Source organism: Sminthopsis crassicaudata, chromosome 4, assembly GCF_048593235.1.
Source record: "Sminthopsis crassicaudata isolate SCR6 chromosome 4, ASM4859323v1, whole genome shotgun sequence".
NCBI classification, from domain to species: Eukaryota; Metazoa; Chordata; class Mammalia; order Dasyuromorphia; family Dasyuridae; genus Sminthopsis; species Sminthopsis crassicaudata.
Genome location: NC_133620.1, coordinates 474,256,721 through 474,283,931, shown reverse-complemented (window position 1 = coordinate 474,283,931; position 27,211 = coordinate 474,256,721).

Genomic DNA, 27,211 nt, shown 5'->3' with positions numbered 1-27,211 from the left:
AAGCACGAGGACCCCTGTAAAATCTCTCTGCAAAAGCATGGAGATAGAAGAACTCAGATCCTGGGTGAGGAACAGCAAGAAAACCAATCTATGGGAGCACAGAGTGCATGAATGGGATGGGATGTGAGGTCGAGTGGGTTGGAGCCAGAAACAAAGGCCTTTGTATCTAGGCATGGAAGCCAGTAGTACTATTGAAATAGATCCGATGCTCACATGTTAAAAACAAAAATAATGGGGAAAAAACGTCCTACTCTATTGATTTGAAGGGAAAAAAATATTCGGGATACATTGGTTTTAAACATGCATAGATCACCAGTTTAAAAATAGGTCACCCTGATGTTGTCCTTTTGAACTATAGTATTTAATTTAGAAAACCAAATATGATAAACTGTATTAATTAACAGAATGAATTAAACTGTAGGACGGTCTTAATGTATTGCTTAATTAATAGTTTCTCAGCATTTAGACTGAGCCCCACCGGCGCCAAACCATCAGCATTTACAATGGTGGAATAAGCCAGTGAACAGTAATGATAGGGTAGTGAGGAGTAAGAGAGCCCAGCCCCCCAGACTTCCCAGGCTGCCTACCCAGGGCTGCCATCACTCAGAGAACCAGAGGTGGAGACTCGACTTCTGTAGAACTTTAATTACACATTCACATCCAAGACAAAGGCTCCCTTTTCTGAGCAGTGCCATTTTAGGGGGAATCTCACAGCATCTCCCCTACATCTCCTAGCTCAATGACCTAGGACAGCTCCTTTCCTGGGGTTCTATGAGAGAGAGAGGATGGCTTCGAGGCTGGTTCAGTCCCTGTCCTCCAGAGCCTTGCATTCCTGGAAGGCAGAGACCACTTGCCCCAATGCCCAGCACACCAGCCGTCATAACTGGGAAATCGAGGTGAATCAGTGCAGGAGGAAGTAAGTGATCTTAAAATGCTCTATCCTACCTTCCCCCATTTAGCACTATTTGAAGATGGCTATAAAACTGGTAGGGTCTTTTTCAATCAAAAAGAGTATGGAAACAGTTTTCAGTGACCATAAAAAGTTAGCTAATCACGAGAAGAAATGGTTGTGTATATGTCCGATGAGTTGCTATCTGTGATCTGGAAAAACTATGGGAATCAATCATGAATTAATTAATTACAAATAAAAGCATTCATGATATGATACCAGGGTCAGGCACTGTGTGAAATGCTGGGTACACACAGACAAAAAGTAAGAACTGCACCCTTGAGGGCCCTAAATTCTAATGGAGGGAGACTATACTTAGAACAGAGAGCAGTGAGCGGTGTTTTGATCCAGGGAGTCACTGAGAACATGAGCAGAACAACCAAAGGCTCTGCCCTGTTCAGAAGTAATGGCAGGTTAGTTCCTTGTGGCCTAATATGTGGAAGAGCATGACAGGAAGGGAAGGGGACATGGATTTATTAAGCATTTACTATATGTCTAGCACTGTGCATAGTGCTTTACAAATATCTCATTTGATTTTCATGACAACTCTGTGAGGTGGGTACGAATATTAGTCCCATTTTACTACTAAGGAAACTGAGGTAAACAGTTGTTAAAAAATTATACAGATGTTGTATCAATTTAGAAAGAAAGGAAGAAAGGAAGAGAGAAAGAGAGAGAGAGAGAGAGAGAGAGAGAGAGAGAGAGAGAAGGAAGGAAGGAAGGAAGGAAGGAAGGAAGGAAGGAAGGAAGGAAGGAAGGAAGGAAGGAAGGAAGGAAGGAAGGAAGGAAGGAAGGAAGGAAGGAAGGAAGGAAGGAAGGAAGGAAGGAAGGAAGGAAGGAGGGAAGGAAAGAAGGAGGGAAGGAAAGAAGGAGGGAAGGAAAGAAGGAAGGAAGGAAGGAAGGAAGGAGGGAAGGAGGGAAGGAAAGAAGGAAGGAGGGAAGGAGGGAAGGAGGGAAGGAGGGAAGGAAGGAAGGAAGGAAGGAAGGAAGGAGGGAAGGAGGGAAGGAGGGAAGGAGGGAAGGAGGGAAGGAGGGAAGGAAGGAAGGAGGGAAGGAAGGAAGGAGGGAAGGAAGGAAGGAAGAAAGGAAGGAAGGAAGAAAGGAATAAAGAAAGAAAGAAATAAAGAAAGAAAGAAATAAAGAAAGAAAGAGAGAGAGAAAGAGAAAGAGAGAAAGAGAAAGAGAGAAAGAGAGAAAGAGAAAGAGAGAAAGAGAAAGAGAGAAAGAGAGAGAGAAAGAGAGAGAGAAAGAGAGAGAGAAAGAGAGAGAGAAAGAGAGAGAGAGAAAGAGAGAAAGAGAGAAAGAGAGAAAGAGAGAAAGAGAGAAAGAGAGAAAGAGAGAAAGAGAGAAAGAGAGAAAGAGAGAAAGAGAGAAAGAGAGAAAGAGAGAAAGAGAGAAAGAAAGAAAGAAAGAAAGAAAGAAAGAAAGAAAGAAAGAAAGAAAGAAAAAGAAAGAAAGAAAGAAAGAAAAAAGAAATGATTCTTCAGACCACAGACCCAACAGTTTGCCTTTGATGTCTGGCAAATCTCTCAGTACTTAGAAAGGGGATCATTATGATCAAGTAAGTTTTGATTAAGAACATGCCGGGCAAGGCTAATTGCATTTCCTTTTTGGAAAGGGTTACCACATTGAATGATAAGGGAAATATGGTGAGTGTAATCTACTGAGATTTCAGGAAAACCCTTGACAATCTCTTTCAATTTTCTTGTAGATAAAGTGCCTTGATATGGACTCAATGACTAAGTCCCAAAGGTGATGATTCACATAGTAGGCTGTCAGTGTGGAGAGAAGGCACAGCTCCAATCAGGTTCTAATTTCTATTAGTGACTTGATGGCACATATGAAAAACAACTAATATATTACCATGAAGGGATCTGTGGAAGAGTCTTAGAGGAAGGAGAGTGATGGCGATGTAAACCAAACAAAACAACGACAAAAAAAGAAATGATAATCAATGAAATGTGAAAAATGCACAAGCAAGAGCAGATGGAAGCTTTGAAGGGGACCCAGGTAAGTAGGGCAGCATTGGTTTGATTGTATTAAATTTAATGTCTTCTTTTAAAAAATAAGTTTTTTTGTAATAAAGATACACAATAGTTTTCCATTCTTTGTTCACATTTGTCTATATTTATCCAATTCATAATAAAAAGGATAAAATTAAAATGGGTTGCAATGTTTATAAAATTTGTGCCTGACATAAAACTTAGAGGGCTGGTAAACCCATAGGATAAGAGGATTAGGATCGCCAAAGATCTCAGCAGACTGGAATGATGAGTCAAGGGCAAGAAAATGAAATTTAATGGAGATAGATATAAAGTCCTATTTTTAAAAATACAACTCTCTAAGTATAGGAAAGAAAGCCTTGTCTAGACATTTCCTGGAGAAAAAGTCTGAGTTATTTAGTTCTGTAGACTTGATAGGAATCTACAGAGTGATACAGCTGTCAAGATAACTAACCAGGGATGCCTCTTATAGTTGTGCATTTTTCGCAGTTCCATATATGTGTGAGTATATGTATACATATAGAAATGCATCGAGAGACATCTGTATGTATGTATTTATTTAGGTATGTGTGGGAGCTGTGAGTTGAAGCATGTGTATACATATATATCTTACAAAAGAGCTCTTTATCATCTCGGGGAGGGGATGGAGAGAATGGAGGGAAAATTGGGACACTTTTCAAGGATCAATGTTGAAAAATTATTCTTTCATATGTTTTGAAAATAAAAAAAAACTTCAATAAATTTTTAAAAAATTTAACCAAAAAAAAAAAAAAGAAGAAAGAAAAGAGATCTTTATCAGAGAAATTTGCTTTTCTTCTGATTTTATTCATATTGGTTACATTTGTATAAATACTTTTTAAAAAATTATGCAATCCAATGCTGTCTGTTTTACTTCCTGTACAATCTATCTATGGTTTGGTCATGATCTCTTTCCTGCATAGATCTGACAAGTTACTTTCTTCCGGGCTTTGCTGATTTGCTTATGATATTCTCCAAACCAAGAAAATAATTTGCATAAATAACAACAATATTGTAAAAAGAATCCACTTTGGAAAACCTTAGTAACTCTTACCAAAACATTGATAAAACCATAATTCTGAAGGACTCAATGTAACATGCTGCTCACCTGTTCACAGAGAACTGATGGGCTCATACTTCAAATTGAAGCACATTTTTCTTTCTTCTCTTCTCCTTCCCTCCCACCTTCTTCCCTCTTTTCTCTTCCTTCCTTCCTTCCTTTTTCTCTGTCTTCATTCCTTTTTTCCTCCCTTCTTTCTTTCTTTTCTTCCTTCCTTCCTCTTTCTGCTTTCTTTCTACCTTTTCTTCTTTCCTTCCTTCCTCTTCTTCCTTCCTTCTTTTCCTTTCCTTCTTCCTTTCTTCTTTCCTTCTTTTCTTCCTTCTGTCTTAACATGGTTGATATAGGAGTTTGCTTTTTTTGTTTTTTGTCATGGTTTTGTTCTTACTTTCTCAAATGGTGGGAGAAGAGAGAGAAAAATTTAAAAATCAAAGGAAAATTGAATTTTAAAAAAAGGAGGGGAAAGATAGCCAACGGGATCTCAAGTTTGGTAATATCCAAAGGATATAATCTCCTGATCTGAGTTCTCAAAGGTTACATTGATAATCTCTAATAGGTGCATCTAGTCTCTCCTCTCTCCGATTCATTTTCTGCACAGCTGATGAAATAATCTTAAAGCACAGATGTAACCAGGCTGTTCTCTTACTCAAGAATCATTAGTAACTCCTTGTTCCTTCTAAGATCAAAAGCACACATCTCTATTTGGCATTGAAAGCCCTTCATAATCAAGCAAGAAGTGGAAATTTGAGATCCGAGGAAATCATTGTGACAGTTTGGCTGAAATATAGAAGAAATAAAAGGCAATAATATGAAATAAGTCTGCAAAAGTGTCTGGCCCAATGTGTCCCCCATGACTTGAGTTCAACTTCTCCTTGCTTCCATCTCTTAGAAACAGTTGCTTTCTTCAAGACTCAGTTCAAGCTGCCACATCCTCCAGGAAGCATGGCCTACTTACTCTAATCATCAAGCTTTCTCTTTCCTCAAAGTACACAGTGTACACTGATTTATCTACATGTTGTATCTTCCGGTGGAATATGTTTGTAGAGGATAAAGACTAATTTATTTTTTTACTTTGGTCTTTGCAAATAAAAAGGTGATTAATAAAAACTCCTTGAATGAAAGTCCTTCCTAGCTAGGAAGTCTTTGAGCACAATCCCAGTGATGAACTGTACGTTTCATGGAAAGAACAGCCTAGCTAACACCAGAACTGTATTTCACCTGGTTAGAAGCAAGACAATAAGTATTTTATTCATTGACACCAATTCTGAAAACAAACAAACAAAAAAACCTTATTACTTTTTATCTGTGTTGGTGAAGAGACTGTCCACACTGACAGAACTGCACAACTTTAAAGTAGTCTCGAAATAGGTAAGTGTCCCAAACAAACAAGGTGCCCATCTTGCTGGGTTTTGCCATGACCAGGGCACAGTTGGAGAACAGTACTATATATGGTGACGCATTGAGCAAAGATACAGACAAGATGGAAGAGTTCAACCAGGATGGGGAGAGGATAGAGAGTCTTGAACTGGGAGTGTCTATCCTTCAAAATAATTGTTTAGGGAAACAAGATAGGTATCTCTAAGCATTTGAAGGATAATCATAGGGTAGAGAATTTATTTTTTTTTTCCTTGATGACAGAAGGCAGAATAAGGGGGAATGGGTAGAAGTTGAATAGTGGTGGGGTTTAGCTTCCTAATAATTAGAGGTGTCTAAAAGTGCAACTACCTGAGGAGGTAGAGAAGGAATTTCTCATCTCTTGGGGGGGGGGGCTTTTAGTAAAAACTCAAAGACTTCTTGCTGGAGATGTTGCAATGGGGTTGCAGAGGGGATGACCCTGGCAGACTTTCAAAGACTTGCCTCAGAAACAATTCCATCTTTTTAACATGCATGCTCTTCTGGGGATTCCCTATAACGAATTTCTTATTATTTATAATATGGTAGAAGAACATAGATATAAAAGTCAGAGGACCTGGGTTCAGATCCTAATTCTGCCATGCACCTATGTGACGTAAGAGGAATGTGATGGGACTGACTGAACAATGATCTATTAATCCCGGAACAGGTCATTTCTCCCTCAGCCTCAGTTTCCTCACCTGGAAGAGAAGGAAGTTGCCCTCCAGCTTTAAATCCAAGAATCTATGAGTCTCATACCTGTGTGACCCTTATGGGTCAACCATAGCTTCTTTTTTGAGCCTCAGTCTTTTTCTCTGTTGAATGGGGATAATAATTCCTGTTTTCTCCCATCATCAGTAGAAGGTTCAAATGCTTTGCTTAGGGCCTTATAAACCATAAAGTGCTATGAGATGATCTCACACAGGAGAGGGTCTTTTTTTTGGTTTGTTTTGACAGGAAGCCCTCCAAAGCTATTGCCATTCATTCCCATCCTCTGAAGGGGTCCCTCTAATCTCCCATGCTAGAGGCCAGAAGTTCAAATATTTTCTTTTTCTTAATAATAACTTTTTTATTTTCAAAATACATGCAAAGATAGTTTTCGACATTCACCCTTGCAAAACCCGGTGTTCCATGATTTTTTCCTTCCTTCTCACCCTGACTCCCTTGAACTCCCCTGAACACCAAGCAATGCAATATGTTAGATGTACAATTTTTCTATACATATCATTTATCATATTGCACCAGAAAAATCAGATCAAAAAAGGAAAAAAAGAGAAACAAAGGAGAAAAAAGTAAGCAAACAAAAACAAAAATGTGTAAATACAGTATTGTGATCCACCCTCAGTTCCCACAGTGCTCTCTCTGGGTGTGGATGGCTCTCTCCAACACAAGACCATTGGAACTGGCCTGAATCACTTCATTGTTGAAAAGAGCCAAGTCTATCATAATTGATCAAGAGAGAATCTCGTTGCTGTGTACAAAGTTCTCTTAGTTCTGCTCACTTCCCTCAGCATCAGTTCATGTAAATCTCTCCAGACCTTTCTGAAATTATCCTACTGATCATTTCTTTCAGAACCATAATATTTCATAACATTCATATACCACAATTTGTTCAGCCATTCCCCAACTGATGGGCGCCATTCGGTTTCTGGTTCCTTGCCACTACAAAAAAGGACTGCTATAAATATTTTTCACACATGTGGCTTCTTTTCCCTTTTTATGATCTCTTTGGGATCTATGCCCATAGAGACACTGCTGGATCAAAGAGAATACATAGTCAAGCATTTTCTTTATTTTCAGAATTTTGTCTCCGAAATCCCCCAGCTACTTCTCAAATCTCCTACAGAATGACTCATATCCTTGGGCAAATTGCCCCAGGAGTTTAAAAAGAAAGCCTCCCCAGACCCTCCTGGGTGTGTGGCTATTTTTCCCCAGGTTCATCCCCTACCTACTCTGTCTCTCTGTCTCCCTGGTTATGACTCAGCCATCTTTCATTCAAGCCATCACCAAAGACTGGTGATGGATCAGACCCCAGGATGTTGTCTGTCAATAGATGCCCTTCCCCAGTCCCTCCAGCTTACTGAAAAGATGACATTGTACGGTTGGAGGGCGGCCACACTGGGAAGAAGCACCTAGAAAGCCTTAGTCAACTTCCCAAGCCCCCCAGAGCCATTTTCTTTGATTTTACCTTTAGTTTTCCCCAAGGAAGGGCATTCCCAGAATCTTTCCTCCTCCCCCATTCACTGTAGGAAGCTGGGTTATTCTAGAGATCTAGAGCTCTTAAGACCTGTAAGTCTTACTTTGCTCTTATCAAGGGGCAGATGTTGCCTTCTCTCAACTTCTCCTCCTATAAAGGATTTCCTGGGAAGGAATCCAGGAAAACCAGCATCCTAATCCCCTATCCCTGAGCCTCCCTGGTAGAGTACACAGTTACACTTTTTTTAATTAAAGTTTTTTATTTTGAAAACTATATGCATGGATAATTCTTTAACATCAATCCTTGTATAACCTTGTGTTCTTATTTCCCCCCTTTCCCCACCTTCTCCCCTAGATGGCAAGTAGTCCAATGTATGTTAAACATGGTAGAAATATATGTTAAATCCAATATATGCATGCATATTTATATGATTCTCTTGCTGCACAAGAAAAATCAACTCAAACTGGAAAAAATGAAAAAAAATGCAAAGAAAAAAACAGCAAAAAGAGAGAGAATTCTATGTTGTAGTCTATACTCAGTCCCCATAGTCTTCTCTCTGGGTGCAGATGGCTCTCTTCATCACAAGATCATTGGAACTGGTCTAAATTAGTTCATTGTTGAAGAGAGCCACGTCCATCAGAAATGATCATCACCTAATATCTCCTGATGGTTCCTTATAGAACAATAATATTTTATAACATTCATATGCCATTACTTATTTATCCATCCCCCAACTGATGGGCGTCAGTTTCCAGTTTGTTGCCACAACAAAAAGAGCCGCCACAAATACCTGTGCACATGTGGGTCCCTTTCCCTCCTTTAAGATCTCTCTGGGATATAAGCCCAGTAGGGACACTGCTGGATCAAAGGGTGTGCACCCTTTGATAACTCTTTGGGCATAGTTCCAAATAGACATTTACACTTTGTTATTTGTCCTTCCTTCTCAAAGGGGACCATGACATCGGGGAGGGGATGCTATGACATGAGAGTGAGTCAGATTAAAGTGAGGGAGAGTTGTGCACGGTCACCTGCATCACTTTCCCCTCCAGAGCCATCTGTGGCCCATGGCAAGATAAGGTGATTGCATTTATGCTGCAGTCATAACGGGAGCCCCTGATTTTGAAACATGACAGACATTAAGAGCACTGAGCTCACAGGATGATAGATGTCAAGCTGAAGGGCCTTTGACATCTCATCTGGATCAACTCTCTTCTTTTAGAGATGAGGAAACTAAGGTTTGGCGACAGGAAAAAACTTATACCATAACATATATGGGTGAATTTGAACCCAGGTCATAGAATCATAGATTAAAACTTGAGGAGATCTTAGAAACCACAGAATTATCCCCACCCCTTTCATTTTATAAATGAATAAGCTGGAAGTCAGAGCGGGAAAGGGATTTGCCTTGCCATTAAGTACTGGAGTTAGCATTTGAACCTAATTCATTAATTGATAATAAATTTACATTTGGAAGGAATTTCAGATAGCATCTATTCCTCTTTTACAGTTAAGGAAACCAAGAACAAAAAAAAAAAAAAAAAAAAAAAAAAAGATTTCTCTAGAGTCATTAGGTAGTAAATAATAGCTTAGGGATTTAACTCAAATGTCTGATTGTAGCCTCTTCTCTTTTCAGCTTGGAACAAATCAGAATCCTTTGGTTTTCTTTCCTTATCTGGAAATCGCCTTCTAGGGTTACAAATTAATTTAAAAGGGTTTCCAGGTTCAGAAACATGCATGGTTAATAAGTGACTTGCAGCCCCCACTTCCTCGAGATCACGTGTATTCCTGGACGCCAGCCAATAATGGAAATGGAGTGCCAATCTACAGGCACATCTCTAGTACGGTCTGCATTGTCTTTTCAGCTGGGATCAGAAATTGAAGTGGCAGAAATTTCCCTGAGGCTGCTGGTCCTTGGAAAATTTCCAGACCAATTTTGCAGATGTGAAGAGGTGCAGATAACAGGAGATAAAGCCCCAAAGCAGTTATTTTCCACATAGAGATGACCCAAACTTGAATTCTGAATTTTCTGAATTTTTTCAATCTTAAGTTTAAAATTAGTCCCTGTGGAAAATGGGAAATGATTGTATCGTTTTAGATCTGGGTTCAGCTGGTCTCCTACAAAGGGATGGTAAGAGATGCTTATCTCAATATGGCAGACTGTCCCATTTTCGAAAGAGAAATTGCCAAATTGTGGGTCTGTTTGGACTCAAGTGACTTCTAAAGTGGCTTCTAGTTGTACAGTCTTGTATCCTTACACATACAGAACAGTTCAGCAGATGGAGCTTGCCCTAAGAATAATCTGGATAATATTCCTGACTGATTCTCGCAAATGGAATATGATGGAAATATTGATAAATGTTGAATGAGAAGACCTGGGTTTAAATGTCTACCCCATTTGCTTGACAATGGGAGCATTTCACCATTAGAGAGTCACTGCTTTGAATTATATAGGCTATGGGAAAGACATCAATGATATTAATAATGGTAACAACATTGTGGCTTCAGATTTGATTTTATTAGTTTGGGGACTCATCAATATATCCCCTTCTAAATATGTAGTCTTACAGAGTTTCCTGGTAACCTAGAGAGGATATGATTTGACCATAACAACCAAGTCAATAGATGCCAAAGCAGGTCTGGACATCAGGCCTCCCTCAAACTAACCTCAAAAAAGTCCTTTATCTATTAAATGTTTCCCTCTATTCACTACAATACAATTCAAAATGTGTTTACATATATATAAACTATGTTTACAGCTTATGACATTAGACTTGGAAAGAAGAAGACTGGGGTTGCTATCTCTAATAGACTGAGATTCAACGTCCTCATCTGTAAAATTCATGCACCAAACAAGTATTTATGAAGTGATTTTTCTCATGCCATATACATACATATGTTGCCAGTTTGAAAAGCAAGAACAATGGAAAAAGAACACATATAGTTCATCCTCAAACAATAAGTTCTATTGAGAAGGAATAGCACATATATATATATATATATATATATATATATATATATATATGCAAAATATAGACAAAGTTAATGCAAAATCATTTGGGAGATTGTAAGGGAGGATGATAATCACTTCAAGGCCTCCTTCAGAGGATTGTTGTGAGACTCAGTGGAGTAGTTTATACAAACTTTAAATAAGCTATAAATTATTATTATTACTATGAATATTGCTATTATGTTATATTTTTAGTGGCAGATTAGTATCTCAGTAGGTAGGAAAGTAGACATAGAATAAGGAAGATGTTAGTACAAATTCAACTTCTGATGTTTACTACATGTATTTGATCCTGGGCAAATCATTTAACTTTTATGCCTCGGTTTCTTTGTAAAATGGGAATAACAATAGAACAATAGCTCTTAGAGTGGTTGTGATATCAAATAAAATAATGTCTGTAAAGCATTGTACAAAGCTTAAATTGCTAGAAATGACCACTTATGTTTATTGGTTTGTTATTATTACTGTAAAACATCACATTTCTGCAGGATTATAGGAATTATACTTCCCACTGTATTCATTGTCTCCTTTGATCCTTATAATAAGTATTTATTTTCCCCATTTTATAGGGAAGGAAACTGAGTCTCTGATTTATTAGCTAATTTATTTGTGTATTTATTTTTGCCTCCATATCCTTCACATCTTGTAAAGTGACTAGAATATTGTGGTACTTTAAAAGATGCTTCCTAATTTGAAAAAAAAAAAAAGAATGTTTATCAATGCCAATGACTAATCATGACTCCAGAAACAAAATATACTTCTACCTCTAACAAGAAAAGTGAAAACCTATAAATGCAGGAGTCAACAATCTCCAGACATGGCCAAAATACAGATTAATTTGTCATATTATGTTTATTTCTTACAAGGAATAAACTTTTTATGGGAAGAGAAGAAGTGAATGGAAAAATAGGATGATCATGTTAGGAGTTCCCCCTCCAAAAAAAGAAAAAAAAATAATGAAAACAAAATATTTTAAAACGCAGAAGAGAAGGAATTTCAGAGGAAGACAAACAGGACAGCTTTGGAATTAATATGTTGACTTTATAATTTACCTAAAATATCGAGATGCTCATTATAGAGCTTTTTTTTTTAATCTGACCTGTCACTCTTTTGTGTTTTATAGGATCATTTAATCCATTCACATTTAAATTTATGAAGCTAGATTTACATTTTTCTCTATTTGTCTCCAATATTAGATTTTTTTCAAGTCATTATTTTCCCCTCTTTTCTGCTGTAAATACAATAGGGTGTTCCTTTTATTCTCTTGGTTTTAAAGTGTATATATAGTAAACATTCATAATTTCATAGTTCTTTTTTCTGTATTTCTTTTTTAATGTGGAACTATTTATGTTTGTTGTGGTTTGTAACAACAAAAAAAGAACAATTAAACTCAAAGTCTGGAAGAAATACTTTCTGAGTAGATGAATATAATAAATCAGGATTGGATGAGAACCAGATTGTTCTATAAGGTTCCAAATTCCAAGAGACAGGAGGCGACATTTTAAGTCTCTGTCAGCTGGTACTTACAGGAATTGGCTGAGAATAATACAGGTTCCTTAGGGTGAAGGCACAGGGGAAGAAGAGAAGAGTCTCAAAAGGGAGATGGGAGGACATCAAACAGTGTTGGAACTTGTCAAAGAAAGTGGGAAGAAAGGAAGGAACAGACTGTCTCCTTTTCTTTCTTTCTTTTTTTTTTTTTTTTAAGGCTGCCTCCTTCTCATGACTCTATTCCTTTTCCTCAAATTTCCCCTTTTGCTGTGAGGATAAAGCATGGTATAACGTAGGGGGCCCAGAAAGGAATGTGTGTGTTCATGAAGTGGGGGAGAACAGGGAGTGATACCTCATCTCCTGATTGAAGCTTTTAAGAGTTCCACCTTCACATGTCTCCCTTCTCTCCTGGCTGGCCCTACAGTACTTTGGATGGTTGCCAGCAGAAGGCTCTCCGTAGCTGCTGGGTTTTGCATACAGAGGAAAAGATCCTGCCCTTACAGTTCCCTGTGCTATATGTGAACTGTTTAATGAAGCCAGATGCCTCAATGGGATTCAGTGGGAGCTGTTTCCCACCCTTCTCTGCCTGGTACCAGCATGGAAGCTCAAGACCCTCTGCATACCTTGAACTGCTGCCAGAATGTTCCCTCTTTCCCTGACTGATAGACTTGGTATTCCACCTTCTAAGTCTTGTCTGCATGGTATTCTCCCTTTCTTTGGCAAATACTTTTGAGTGATGAATAGCAAAACGCATTGGGCTTGAGCAAGTCTCCTATCCTATTAGCGACTTTGTTGAGGGTAGAATGACCTCACTTCTACAAGCTGTTTAGCAACTATTCTTCCCAGCCTTTGTTGGTTCAGGAGTGTTGGAGCAGAGCCAGGACTTGGATGGAGTGACTAGGGCCTTGTCCAGGGTGCCAACATGAGGTGAGAGGGCATTATGGTATCTCACACTGGGAAGGCTGAACTTTCTTCCTGAAGTAGTTTAGAAACCATTGCCCTCACGCCTATGGATCTTATCTCTATCTTCACACAATTACCTGGATTTGGGCTATTACCCCAAAGGCCTGAGGATCAAAATAATAGAGAAAGAAGAGATTGTCCAGACTGTGTAGTTCTGGGAAACCTAAGTGATTTGCCAGGGTGATGGAGGCAATAAGCACCAGAGGAAACAGAATCTACCCCCAAATCTTCTCAGTTCACAACCACTCACTCCCATATCTGAGATGTCCCTCTGCCTGAGCATTCATCCCAGTTGCCCATCCTCTCTCCCAAACTTGATTAAGGAGGGCTTATTTTCTGTTTTCCCCAAATTATTTTTTGTTCCAGTTGTTAAAATATGACTGATTCTAACTCTATCTAGTAAAGATCAGGGTTCAAGTTTTGCCTTTAGTGCTAATTAGAATAACGACATGAACAATTCACCAAGCTTCATTTTTTAAATCAAAAAAGTGAAAATAATGCCTATGGATACCTAGTTCATAAGATTATTATAAGCATGGGATAAGAAAACGCATGGAAATCGCTTTAGGATTGTCCTTTATTATTAGTCTACAATTTTATTTTTGTTTTGTTTTTGTTTTTTAGGGGAGGGAGTAGCTGTAAAGTCCATATTAGGAACATTTCTCTTTTCTCCATGATGGAAAACCCTCCCCCACACCCTCTTCATATTTCCAACATGAAATTGCGTCTATTCTTTGGATCTCAGTTTTCCCATCTATCAAATGAAAAGGTTAGATTAGACCCCTGCGATACCTTTCAGATTTAATTCTGTGACCCTGTGACTTTAGACAAATGACTGAACATTCCTAGGTATTAGCTTAGTTTGCTGCAAAGTGAAGAGATCTAATGACAATACTTTGGAGATCTTTCCAAACTCTAACTCTGTGAGCCTCTTGTGGAAACCAAGTGTCCACTGCTCCAGTCATTTGCCTTTGGTTGTCTCAGATTATTATTTATTAACTTCTATTAAAATCCAGCTTCTCTTTAGTCCAACACATATGCTGATACATTTGTGGCAGATCTAATTTACTGTCATAAGCTTTTAAACCAGACTTAATGCACATGGCGTATGCTACTTCTTTCATTTAAATTAGCTCAATCTCCAGTTCTTCCTGCCCCAGGTAAAAAGAATACAATAAAACCTTGTTGGGTTATAGAGTAGGGAAAGGAATGATGGGGAAAATGAGAGAACCTTGAATTTAGTTTATGTGTTCTAGCTTTAAAGATGAATTCCGCAAACTGAAAACGACCAGTTATGAAGGCACCAATGGCATCATCATATGATTTTGTTGATACATGGATGGAGGAATTTCTCAACAAATCAATTCATATTTATCACGTACCTGCTACAAGCCGGATACAATTTGAAAGGGGGAAAATAAACCAGAATCAAACCAAAACAACAAAAAAATTGTCCCTCTGCTACAAGAAAAGGCTGGAAAGTCAAGCCAGAGAGAACTTCCTGATAAGATGCCAGGAACAATCTCCAACAATGAAGGGCGTGTGGTCCCCAAGCATAGATGAGCAACCCAGACCATGCTCACTATAATGGTCACTTAGTATCAGAGTGTGCGGTGATACAACCTGAAACGTGTTGTTGGGACGCCTTTTCTGCTTCTCCATCAATGACATCACAGAAGCGACACTGGTTTCCATAGCGATCTTTTTTGCAAACACACATCAGGAGCACAACAAAAAGAGATAACCAAATGTCCTGTGGCATGATGGCTCTTAGTGGTGTTAGAATCAGGATAAAGTCAAACCTGCCATTCTCTCTATTCTCCACTCCAGTTTCCTAGTAACTGCCCCTCCCTCCCAGTGCCTCAGGTACCACTTGAAGATAGTCTTACCTGTAGGAGTAGAGGCAAGGTTTCTCATTCAAGTCTCCCCTAAGCCAAAATCAAACCTTCCAGTTCATGAAAGGTAATAATAGACTTGCGTGTTTGGAAAGTGTTTCTCCTACATACCTTATTTTAGCCCAGGATTGGAGAGTCAGATTTCCAAGGGATGCTAGAAGTGGTTAATCCAGCCCTTGTCTCGTAAATCAGGAAAGTGACGATGTGTTGGGATTCCCATTTTGCAGATGAGGAAACTTGTGTCAGGAGTGAGATTCAAACGTGCATCGTCAGAGTCATTGATCAACAAGACGCATTTAGATGAAAAATTCTGGAAAAATAATGACAAAAGGGAAATAGTCACTACTCTCCAGAAGCACTGATTTTTTTTTTGAAAGCTTTTAATACATGTTTATTTGTTTTCATCATTAGATTACAAAAGTCTGTTGTCTTCCCATCATTCTCTATGGTCTCATTGCCAAATATTTGAAACACTGGACTTGAAGTCAGGTGCCTGACCTTTCATTAAATGAGGGAGAAAAGCAGTTTCCAGTGAAGGAAAGCAGGATAGAAACCCCCACTTCCGAAGCACTGATGTTAATGAGTAAGAAAGCAATATGCAGAATGCCCTATGTATGTATAAGGTCGAGATAAGGAAGAACATCATTCCAAGCAGGGAACAGGAAGGATATTGCTTGATACAATAGTTAGAAGACCAGTGGAAAGAAGGAAAAAAGGAGAAGGAAAAGCAAAAAGAGTTTATATTAAGTGCCTTCCACATACCAGGTACTCTACAAATCTCTTCTTAGACCCTCATAACCACCCTGAGATGTAGGGACTATTATTTATCCAGATGGGGAGCTGAGGTGGACAAAAGTTCTGGGACTTGCCCAGGATCACAGCAAATGTCTGGGATCCAGTAATACACACATTTGGATCGCAGCACTCTCTGCTCTGAGCTACCAAGGACCTGGGATTTCATTAATGTAAGGAACCCTTTCCCCTGGGAAAACTCTCTTCACCAATGCCCATTATCAACTGCTTTATAAATGACAGTCTTAGGGAGTAGCCCAAGGCCCTGAAAAACTGAAGGAACTGCTCCTCGGGGTGATACAGCCAGTGTGTGTCCGATTCCAAGGCTGCCTCTCTCTTGACACGCAATAAGAATATTTAAAGTAGCACACTTCCCTCTCCCAGGACTAATCTGGAATTCTCAACTTGTTGGTTTCTGTTAACACTGAGCAAGTGGAAGTTATTTTAGGCTCTTTAGGAGATCTGAGAGAATTAATTCCCTTCCTTTAGGAATGAGTCTCGTATTGTTAGTCGCTGGCAGATGGGAGGTAATATCATGATCTAATATCCTGCTTACTTTCATTATTCTTTGCTAAGGAGCTTACCCCCTGTCTCATTAACCTGCAGAAGCAGCCTTTTAAAGTGTGTTCAGGAGAAAGAGAATTAGATTTATCTTTTGTTTAAAAGATCAATGTTGATTTTGGTTTTTCGTCCAAAATGTTCATCCTGTGATTGTACAGGGTAAGTTGTTCCTATGGCTGGAGATGCTGACTGTGGGGAGGGAATTCTTATAGAATCATGGACTTATCATGGAAAGGAACCTTAAAGATCTCCTAATCCTAAATTCTCGTTATGCAGATAGGAAACTGAGGGAGACAGAGATTCAATGATTTGCTCCAAAGTCATAGGGCGAGACCTGAACCCAAGTCCTCCAATTAGAAACATTGGCTCTAGATTTTTGCGTCAAGGACATTATCACTCAATGAGTATGTATTATATGTCTAGGCCCTTTTCCTCAGCCTCTGAGTAGACTGTGTTGTCAGCTAGCTGGGAAAGCGTTCTTCAGAAGAGCAGCTAACATGTCATCTAGGGGAGGGAGGGGAAAATTTGGAAAAGTGAATACAAGGGATAATCTTGTAAAAAAAAAAAAAAATTACCCATGCATATGTAGTGTCAAAAAAAATTATTATAAAATAAAAAAGAGCAGCTAACAGCAGCATCCCCCCAAAATCCAGTCATTGGAGGAGCCAAGCTGACCCGTTTCCAGAAGTGACCGGTATTGCCAGTTGCATACAGGAGGAATGGATACATGTGTCCATCCCTTGATCAGTGATTGCTCAGTGTGTTTTCCTTTGCCAGCTGCTGTGAAAACATTCCCAATTTGCGGCCATATTATGCTGGGAAACCAGTTTTTCTGGTTGTGTGCAAAGCAAATAAAACTGGAGCCTCTGTGTGCAGGAATGAGCCATGTGAAAGCTGGGGATGGAGGGTTCATGATTAAACAATGAAAAGAGGCGAGCACACGAGAGTGGCCCCAGGGTGTAGGAGGAAGGAGGTGCAGGGACTCAGAGAGTCCAGGAGCCAGACCCCTTGTGGGCCCCTGAGCTGTCCATCACTGAGGGCGCTGATTGTGGCTGCCTTGAAAACCTGAGTTCTGACTCTATGATAAGGTGGGGAAGGGAAAGAGAGAGAAGGGGGAGGAAGGGGGATTTTCTAACAAGTTCCCATTTTCTATCATGTCCATAGGGCAGCACGCTAACATATTTCCCAGGGAAAGTAACACAGAATCTCAGAGTTGGAAGGGAGCTTACAGACCCCAGGGCCAAAACTGTCCAAGCATGCCCTCTGGACTTTAACCTCAGCTTGGAGATCCCCAGGAAGGAAGAAGCCACAGTCTCTCTGGTCAGCCCTTTTCTTTACAGGACATCCCTTGGATTGAATGGGGTGGGGTAGCTGATGAGAAAGCCAACCTGAAAGACTGTAAATAAATAAGTGTGTGTGTGTGTGTGTGTGTGTGTGTGTGTGTGTGTGTGTGTGTGTGTGTGTGTGTGGAATTAAAGCCACTCTCCCCCAGAAAAGGGCATGTTCCCTTAACCTCCCTTGCCACCCACCACAAACAATTCAAATGCAAACAGAGCTCTTTTTTTTTCAGACCACACAAAGCCCAGAGTGAGGGATCAGCACCTCCCCACCCCCATAAACTTGACAGGCCTAAGGCTTTGCATGTCACAGCATCCCAGGATCAGGGAAAGGTGAGATTCAATAACCTCTGAGTTCTCTTCAGATGCTGAGATCCTCTCTCCCTATGATACCAGAGATCTGGTAGATTGTCAAACAAATGCTTATCGAACAGTGGAAAGTCTCCTTTCTATCTTTACCAGGAGAACCCTAGTCCTTGAGTAATCTCTGTCATCAGAGCCAAACCCTCTGTGGCAGAGTCCCTGAACACCCCTAATACAGCAGAACTCCATAAACAAAAGAAAAGGAACCACAGAGTATTTCTAGGAAGTCACGGAGCCCTGGGCAATTCTTCAATCACTAAATTACTCTGGAGACATAATTAAGTCTATACCCTGGTATTCATTATTAGAGGGATTGCACTGAGGAAGTGCATCTAACATCTTTTGCCCTGCGGCAAATCACTGAAATTGTCTCAGGCTCAGTTTCCCCATCTACAAGATCAATAATATTCGGGTCTCTGGAGTCAGACTTTAGTCTTTCGTTCCCCACCCCACAACTATCCAAGTTCAGTCTTATTACTTCTAACTCGCCAGCACCTTGGGACCGGATATGGTGGCCCAAGGTCACCCTGGAGGCCAGGATTTGGACCCAGTTCTGAAACCCAATGCCTTCCTCATTACTTCTAACTCCCCAGCATCTTGGGACCGGATATGGTGGCCCAAGGTCACCCTGGAGGCCAGGATTTGGACCCAGTTCTGAAACCCAATGCCTTCCTCATTACTTCTAACTCCCCAGCACCTTGGGACAGAATATGGTGGCCCAAGGTCACCCTGGAGGCCAGGATTTGGACCCAGTTCTGAAACCCAATGCCTTCCTCATTACTTCTAACTCCCCAGCACCTTGGGACCGGATATGGTGGCCCAAGGTCACCCTGGAGGCCAGGATTTGGACCCAGTTCTGAAACCCAATGCCTTCCTCATTACTTCTAACTCCCCAGCACCTTGGGCCCGGATATGGTGGCCCAAGGTCACCCTGGAGGCCAGGATTTGGACCCAGTTCTGAAACCCAATGCCTTCCTCATTACTTCTAACTCCCCATCATCTTGGGACCGGATATGGTGGCCCAAGGTCACCCTGGAGGCCAGGATTTGGACCCAGTTCTGAAACCCAATGCCTTCCTCATTACTTCTAACTCCCCAGCACCTTGGGACAGGATATGGTGGCCCAAGGTCACCCTGGAGGCCAGGATTTGGACCCAGTTCTGAAACCCAATGCCTTCCTCTTCCCACTTGTTGAGGCCTCTGAGGGCTGGATGGGGCTTAAGGAAAGTTTGGGGAATGTCAAAATCAAACAAACAATCATTTATTTAACCCCAACAACGGGCCATGTAACCCATTTAGTACTGCGGGTTATTACAAAAAAGCAGTACATCCATTTTCTTGAATCATGTCCATCAAAGAGTCAATCAATAAGCATTTTTCCATGCTTGCCATGTCGAGCCAAGGTAGAAAGAGGCAAAAGGACAAGAACCCCTCAAGATTTAAGCCAAGCCCTGCTCTCAAGGACGATATATTTTAAGGGGTGAGAGGCATGGAGTCAGACCACAGGAAAATCCCCATGGCAGCTGAGTGGAGCGTGGATGCACTATATAATCATAGATCTAACCAGAAATCCAGGATGTAAATTAACTCCATAAAAAAAAAAAAATCCCTGTCCAATAATGACTGATGGAATGAATAGCCTGCTTACCCCCTGGGGCTGGGGGAGAGGAGGGGAATTTGTAAAGAAATACACAGATGTGACAAGATTTCCCGAATGCTAAAACACAGAGGAAACGAGATCCTTCTTTTCTTCTGGATAGAAAGATGAGATGGGAAGAGACAAATCCGCTAAAGAGGGCTTGGACAGGAAAAGCGAGGGCTTCTTATGTCAAAATGAATCTATTCCTTTGCCAGAAGCTGTCATCCTGCATAATGTCCAATCAAAGCAGATTGCCCTTCTCCCCATAAGAGGCTAGGGCTCCTGCATCAGTCCTAGAACGCTCTGATGAGCTCTCCCTTGCACTGATTGAAGAAAGAGAAATGAAGTCCCATGAGCCTTTGCCATCTGAGACCTTCGACCTTTTGAAAGGCAGATGCATGGGCAGTGGACTCAAATTGACAAGCATTTGTTAAGTACCTACTATGTGCCGGGCACCGGGAGTATAAAGCCAACAATGAAAGAAACCCTTCCCTAGAGGAGCTTACATTTTAAAGAGGGAGAAAGATTGCACAGAGATATATTTAAAATAATTAAAAGATAATTAGGAAGGGAAGGAGATAAGAATCTGCATTATCAGTGAGGTTATCAGTGAGGCTTCCTGGAGAAACTGATGCTCGAGCAATCGTGAAGGAATCAAGTGAATCCAGGAGGTGAAGACGAGGCAGGAGAGCATCCCGGCCATGGGGGCAGTCAGTGACCGATGCTAAGAGACATCAAACAAACCAGTTTGGCCAATCTGGAAAAGGCGTAGCATGCAGCATTGTTGGAAAGGTGGGATGGAGCAGGGATGGAAGGGCTTAAAAAAATCAGAGTAGTTTGATCGTATGCTCTAGGAAAACAGCTGTAGCAGGTCCTTATCTAGATTCAGGGGATAGAAAGCATCACAGAAGCACAGAGTCAGATCAGGAAGGAACCTTAGAGGTCAACTGGTCTAATCGCCCTATTTTTCCAAGAAAGGAAACTGAGGCCCATAGAAGTTAAATGACTTACTTGGCCAAGATTACATGATTTGAACCCAGTTCAATGGGATGCTAAATTCAACACTCTTTCCTTGCAACAAAAAACTTCAGTTAATCTGAGAAGGCTTCATGGAAGAGGTTGAGGAAGTATTTAAGTGATGAAAGGGATAATTTCCCTAGCTGATGGTCAACCATGTTGAGTGGATGAAGAGTATTTCAGTTACATAGTGATAGATCTCAAAGCCCATGGGGGACACTGGAACACTCCTACTGTCAAAGGTAGACTTTGAGCCCAGACCTTTCTGAATACAAGTCCAGTGTGCACATAGTAGGTCTCATAGTCATCTAGCACATAGTAAGTGCTTAATCAATGTTAGTTGACCTCTTAAGTGACTACCTCTAGATCATAGAACTAGAAGGTATTTCAAGGATTATCTAGCACAATCTGCTGAAAGTGCAGTCAGGATGAGTTTTGTCATTTGTCCAAGACTGGGTTTGTATGTTGCAGAAGCAAGATTCAAAGCCACGTCTTCGGACTGAAAAAATCCATCATTCTTTGCCCTGTACTATGCTAGCAGGGAGCTGCTGAACTTGAAATGAATGGCCGGGCTTAGGTTGAAATAGGAAATCCACCACAGACACGAGATCAGCTGAGGCTCTGCAACATAGACTTGAGACCTTGCACTTGAATGAGAGCCCAATGGGAACTCATCGCTAATTGCATATGAATTAAGGAAGCCTTCCTATGCAGAGGCAGAGTCAAGCAGACGTTGCTATGTATTTTCGATTTTCTGTGCCAATGAAATAAAATTAGCACCATCTAACATAAATGGAAGAAAACATCTGCCAACTTGGCATCCTGGCCCCAGGAACTTCCCTGAGAAATGTTAATGGGGAAGTAGCAGGTGCACTCTTAGCATATCTCTTCTGGCTATGGGTACTGCTCCTTTCTTGGCAGTCATTCAGAGCCCTGAGAAGACAACGAATGTGTCCATTTTTTCCAAGCCTGCCAAGGAGGAAAAAACTAATGTTTAGGTTTTGAGACCATGGACACTCACATGATCCAAAGATCAAAAATGATAAATGTTGGAGAGGATGCAGACAAATTGTAACACTAATACATTGTTGGTTGAGTTGTGAACTGATCCAACCATTCCAGAGAACAATTTAGAACTATGCTCAAAGGGCTATAAAATTATGCATACCTTTGACCCAGGAATATCACTAGTAGGTCCACAACCCAAAAAGATCAAAGAAAAAGGAAAAATGATTCACAAAAAATGATTTAGAGCGAGTCTTCTTTTGTGGTGGCCAGAAATGGAAATTGAAGGGATGCTTATCAATTGGAGAATGACTGAACATTTTGTGGAATATGATTGTGATAAAATATTATTATGTCATAAGAAATGATAAACAGAATGGCTTCCGAAAAACTTGGGAAGATACATATGAACTGATACAGAGGAGCACTGAGCACAGTAACAGCAATTTTATATGATTGTAATGTCCGGGCTAACTTTCTCCAGGGTCTCTGGATGGGCTTTGGTCTTAGCAGGAGAGTCACCATGAGGATGGTCAGGGTTAGAGTCTGGAGTCTGGAGCCTGAGCTCGAGTCCACACACACTTGAGTCTGCTTATTTCAAGTCCCCTCAGCCCTTAAATACTGTAGAACAATTACATCACTATAGCACACTGAGCATGTGCCAACTGTAGAGCCATGACATCACCATACTAAGTACTAAATATATATGAACTAGAGAATCATCATCTAATCAATCACACTGAGTAAACATCCTGCTGGAAGTATCTTTGCTTCAGGTACTTTTCTCAGAGCTCCCCAATATCTGTGGTCCTCTACATATGATGATCATCTGAATTACTTTGTTCTCCTCAATACAATGATCCAAGATGGTTCCGAAGAATTTATCATGAAAAAGCTATTCACCTCTGAAGAAAGAACTAATGAGGTCTAAATGAAAGTCAAAGCATACTTTTAAAAAAAAGCTTAATTTTTTTTCTTGTTTTCTTTTTTTTTTGATTTGTGTTTTCTTTTGCAAAATGGCTAACATGGAAATACGCTTTGCATGACTTCACCTATATAATCCATATCCAATTGCGTGCCTTTCAAGGAGTGGGGAAGAGTGGAAAGGAGGGAAAGACTTTGCAAGTCCAAATTTTTAAAAAGAATATTCAATTTTCTTTACATGTAATTGAAAAAAATAAATTGACATATACATACATACATACAAATCCTGGGTTCAGAAATCTAGTAGTAGTCACAATGACTCGCCTGAGGCTATAAGCATGTTGCATGTCAGTCTGGCGTAGAGGACGGAGAATTGGTCTCACAGTGAGAAAGAGCAGAGTTCAAATCTGGCATGCTAGTGGTTAGACTTTAAGCAAGTTTCTTCATCTCTCTGAAACAAACAAAAATAAAACCCAGGATTTTAGGCATCTTTGGAGGGATGCCCGGTTCTGCAGCCCATACTCTGGACTCTGGACAGTGCCATATGCCATGTTGTGTTCAGTTCAGTCACAAAAGTGAGAGACAGTCAAGAAGAATGCGTGTGTGTGTGTGTGTGTGTGTGTGTGTGTGTGTGTGTGTGTTGGGTGGGGAAGAAGGGGAAGGAGAGAGCTGAAGAAATACTCTCTGGTCATTGATTAAAAAAACTGAAGGTTGTAGCTAGGTGGTGCAGTGGATAGAGCATCCCTGAAGTCAGGAGGACCTTAGTTCAAATCTGATCTCAGACACTTAATACTTCCTAGCTGTGTGACCCTGGGCAAGTCACTTAACCCCAATTGCCTCGAGGGAAAAAAGAATTGGGCATGCTTAGCCTGGAGAAAAAATGGATCAGGATTGGTAGATATCTTCATGTATTTGCAAATTTGTCAGTTGGAAGAGAGAATGGATTCATTTTGCTTAGCCCTAGAGAGGAGAATTAGTCCCAAAGGGTAGAAGTTTGAAGGAGGCAGATTTAGGATAAATATAAAGGAAAAAACTTCCCAACAACTAGAACTATCTATATGAGGAATGGGTTGATTTTGGAACTAGTGGATCCTCCTTTAATGAAGAGTTTTAATCAAAGAATAAGATGGTCAGTCATTGGATAGGTCTTCAAGGAGACCTGTGACCAATTATGAGTTGGACTCCGTGGCCATTGAGACCGCCATCATTGTTGAAATGAAATCCAGGTGCACCTGGTGGTGAATGAGCCACCTTGAGTCCGAATGATCCCTGGAGCTTGAGGTGGTCCAGCATCAGGCCCAGTCTCACAGAACATCCTCGCCGCACTGCCACAAGACTTTCTGTACAGAGTGATTCAACAATTTTCTGATAACAACTTTTCATTTTCATCGAAACAGGAAACGCCTCAAATGCAGAAGTGAAGAAGTGGCTCTTTGTGAATTGTGTCGACGTTTGTAAATCTTCCCCCTCCCCAATCTTGCTGCTTCTTCTTTTTTTTCTTTTTAAAAACCACAGACACGAATGAGAATGAAACCAACTGTGAAACACCAGTGAAGAAGGGCCACTTCCCCAGGCAAGCTGATAAACCCGAGCTTTCTCTCATGTCTTGGACATTCGGGAACTGATGACTCACACCGTCCTCGAGCAGAGGAGCCGTTGAGTGGAAAATGGTGTCATTCCCACAATTATTCATATTGATCTTTGGCAATGCAACCATTCCCTTTACATTAAATCCCTGTCCAGTGAACACATTTAATAATCTATCCTAGGAGAATTCATGGACCTATGGGAGGGCTGATTGATTAATGTGGAGCCCATGAACCCAAGGATATTACATGGGGCCACAATACCTCTTTCCAACCCTCCTCTTGTGGGGTGGACGATGTGAAAAGCTCAGTTCCTGCTTCATTGCGAGGATCACAGCTAAGAACTTGTATTATTTGTCATCAGAGGATTCAAACCCATTTTATAAGTCAATCAATTCTCCCTCTTTCCTTTCTCTGTTCTTACTTTAAAGTACTTAAAACTATAACTAGGGTAGGGCAAATAGGGAATTTCCCAGGGTGGTGACATGTAGAAGGCACAAAATTTTAAATATGCAATGTTATTAGAAGTCAAATTCTTATGAGCTTTGCACTTAGTCAGCAAGAAAAATCTGTTAAAAGAGGAAGCTGTTCGATCACACACTTCCTCTTCTAGCAGCCAGCATGGCAGGTGAACTCTGTCCATAATCCAGATCCCTTTGCGGTCAGTGATCTCCTCGCACATGACTTAATGGTGACTGTGGGTCTCTGCCCTCCCTCCCCTCCAGGGTAGTTTACTGGGGTATCTTTCCCTACACAGTCAATGTCATCTTTCATGGTCAGTTGAATTATTCCTTTCTTAATCGGAGAAATGAAGCAGCCCTCTGGAATACTCCTTTCTTAATTGGAGAGATGATGTCATCCTCTGACTTTTTGTGATATAGGAAATTCCTAAATGAGAAAATTCCCTCTCCCAAAGCATGATGGGATTATCCCTGTAACTTATAGCTGGTAGATATTATTATCCTTATTTTACTGTTGAGGAAACTGAGGCAAGCAGAGACAAGTAATTATATGTCTGAGGCTGGATTTGAATTCCAGACCCAGTACTCCTCTATAATTTGCCTCCAAAGGATTGCCAGAGTATTCACTGGTACCCAAGAGGTAGATAGCAGCATCTACAGCCACACAGTAAATGTTAGGTCCATGAAAAAAAATCTATCTGCCCAAGCCCCGGCAGTCTCTCCTGTCCATCCTCCTTGCGATGGCTGGCCCTGATCTGCCCTGCAATGCTGGAGCCTGTGTTTCTCAGTTCTAAAATGGCGGCCATCTATCTCACTCTACTCTAACCAAAGGTGAGACAGACAAAGAATCAGAGCATCCACTCGCTCTTGGACCTGAGTGCAATTCGAGGCTACTTCTTCCAGGAGCTTTTGCGCTTCAGTCTTGTCTCTGTTCTTGGAATAAAAGTATTTTGTTTGTTTGTTTTTTAATAATCAATTCTGTCCAGGGGTCATTCATGAACTCCTGCTTCGGACAAAGAACTAATCTGGACCATTGAGGACAGATAACAAGGAAAAACAGTGGTCCTTGCCAGTCATGGACAAAAGATGTGCTAAGTGCAAAAACTAACTTAAAATGGATTAGGAAATGTTGAAGTAGTGGGGGAGTAGATCAATGAGTTTCAAGGAGATAGCTTGTGACTGGAGTGGGGACAGAAAAGGGGCCTTGGGGAGTCTGCATGGAGGACGCGGCCTCTGAACTAGTTCAGGAGGTCAGAGAATCTCAGATTTGGGAGGTAGTTCAGAGACAATCCAAGCCATCCATGCACCCCTAACAACAGTATCTCAAGGATGGAAGCAGCCAAACTTTGCCTGAAGACTTCCCAGAGGGGCCAACCAAGACCTAAGAGAGCTCCTTCTTCTTTAAGGGGCAAGCAAAGTTTCCTTGCACAGTTGAAATCTGGGTCTCTCCAGCTTCTCCCCATTTTTTCTAGTCTGATGTTGAGGGTCAAACAGGTTGAACAGGTATTACCAAAAAACAAGCCCTCCAGCTGCCAAAGACAACTTGCATGTAGCCACCCCCCAGTCTCTTCTTTTTTTAATGTAAATATCCCCAACTTCCTCAGCTTATTTTTTCATGATGTGGGCTAAAAACTTGGTTAATACTTGGGTTTTGAATCTTTGATAGCAGGCCATATAGATGAAGATTATGCTTTATGAGATAATGAAGGTCAAAATTATATAAACTTTTACAAACCTCATATATACATGTATATAATATATATGTATACATATATATGGAGAAAAAAGATAGATGATATATTCATATGGATATATAGATAACATATATATGTATGAGCTGATATTACATTTAAACAACATGTCAACAGGAATTGGATGGATTTTTCCTATAATTCATCAATATTTTGAATATGACCATGAAACAAAAGTGAGTATCTAGCCATTGCACATGAAAACATTCATGTAATTTCAATAAAAACAGTAATATTCCTCCTCCATTCATTGAACACATATTAAATGATTGCTGAATAAGTGTATGTTTCCGTTCCAGCTCAAAGAGATCTTATGGGATGAGTAAATGATCGAGCAAACAATTCATTTCTGTGCCATTCTAGACAGGAGACAAAGTCCCTGCCATCGAGAAACTCAAGATCTGCTTGAGCTAAGACACATACCAGGTACCTATAATAAAGGCAAACTCTGCTATGAAGGTTATGATAAAGGAGTCATCCATCACTGACAGGGCCCCGAGGAGAGAGGAACGTATTCTTCACCTCCCGCTGCTATTTCCTCTACCTAACTCTTTGACCACTTGGCATCCATGGAGGGCCCCAAAGAAAGGCTGTTTCCCCATCCTTGTTCTCTGAGCCCCCAAGGTCATTTTCTCAACTGCACCATTGACGCCCAAGCCCAGATTACAATATTTTTTTCCACTCTTCTCTCCCACCATCATCTCCTTCATCGTGATTAAGAACATCTGTATTCATTTTGATAATCTATCACTCCAACATCACTATTCCTCAAATTGCTGCTGCTGCTATCAAAGCATGGGCTTCTTC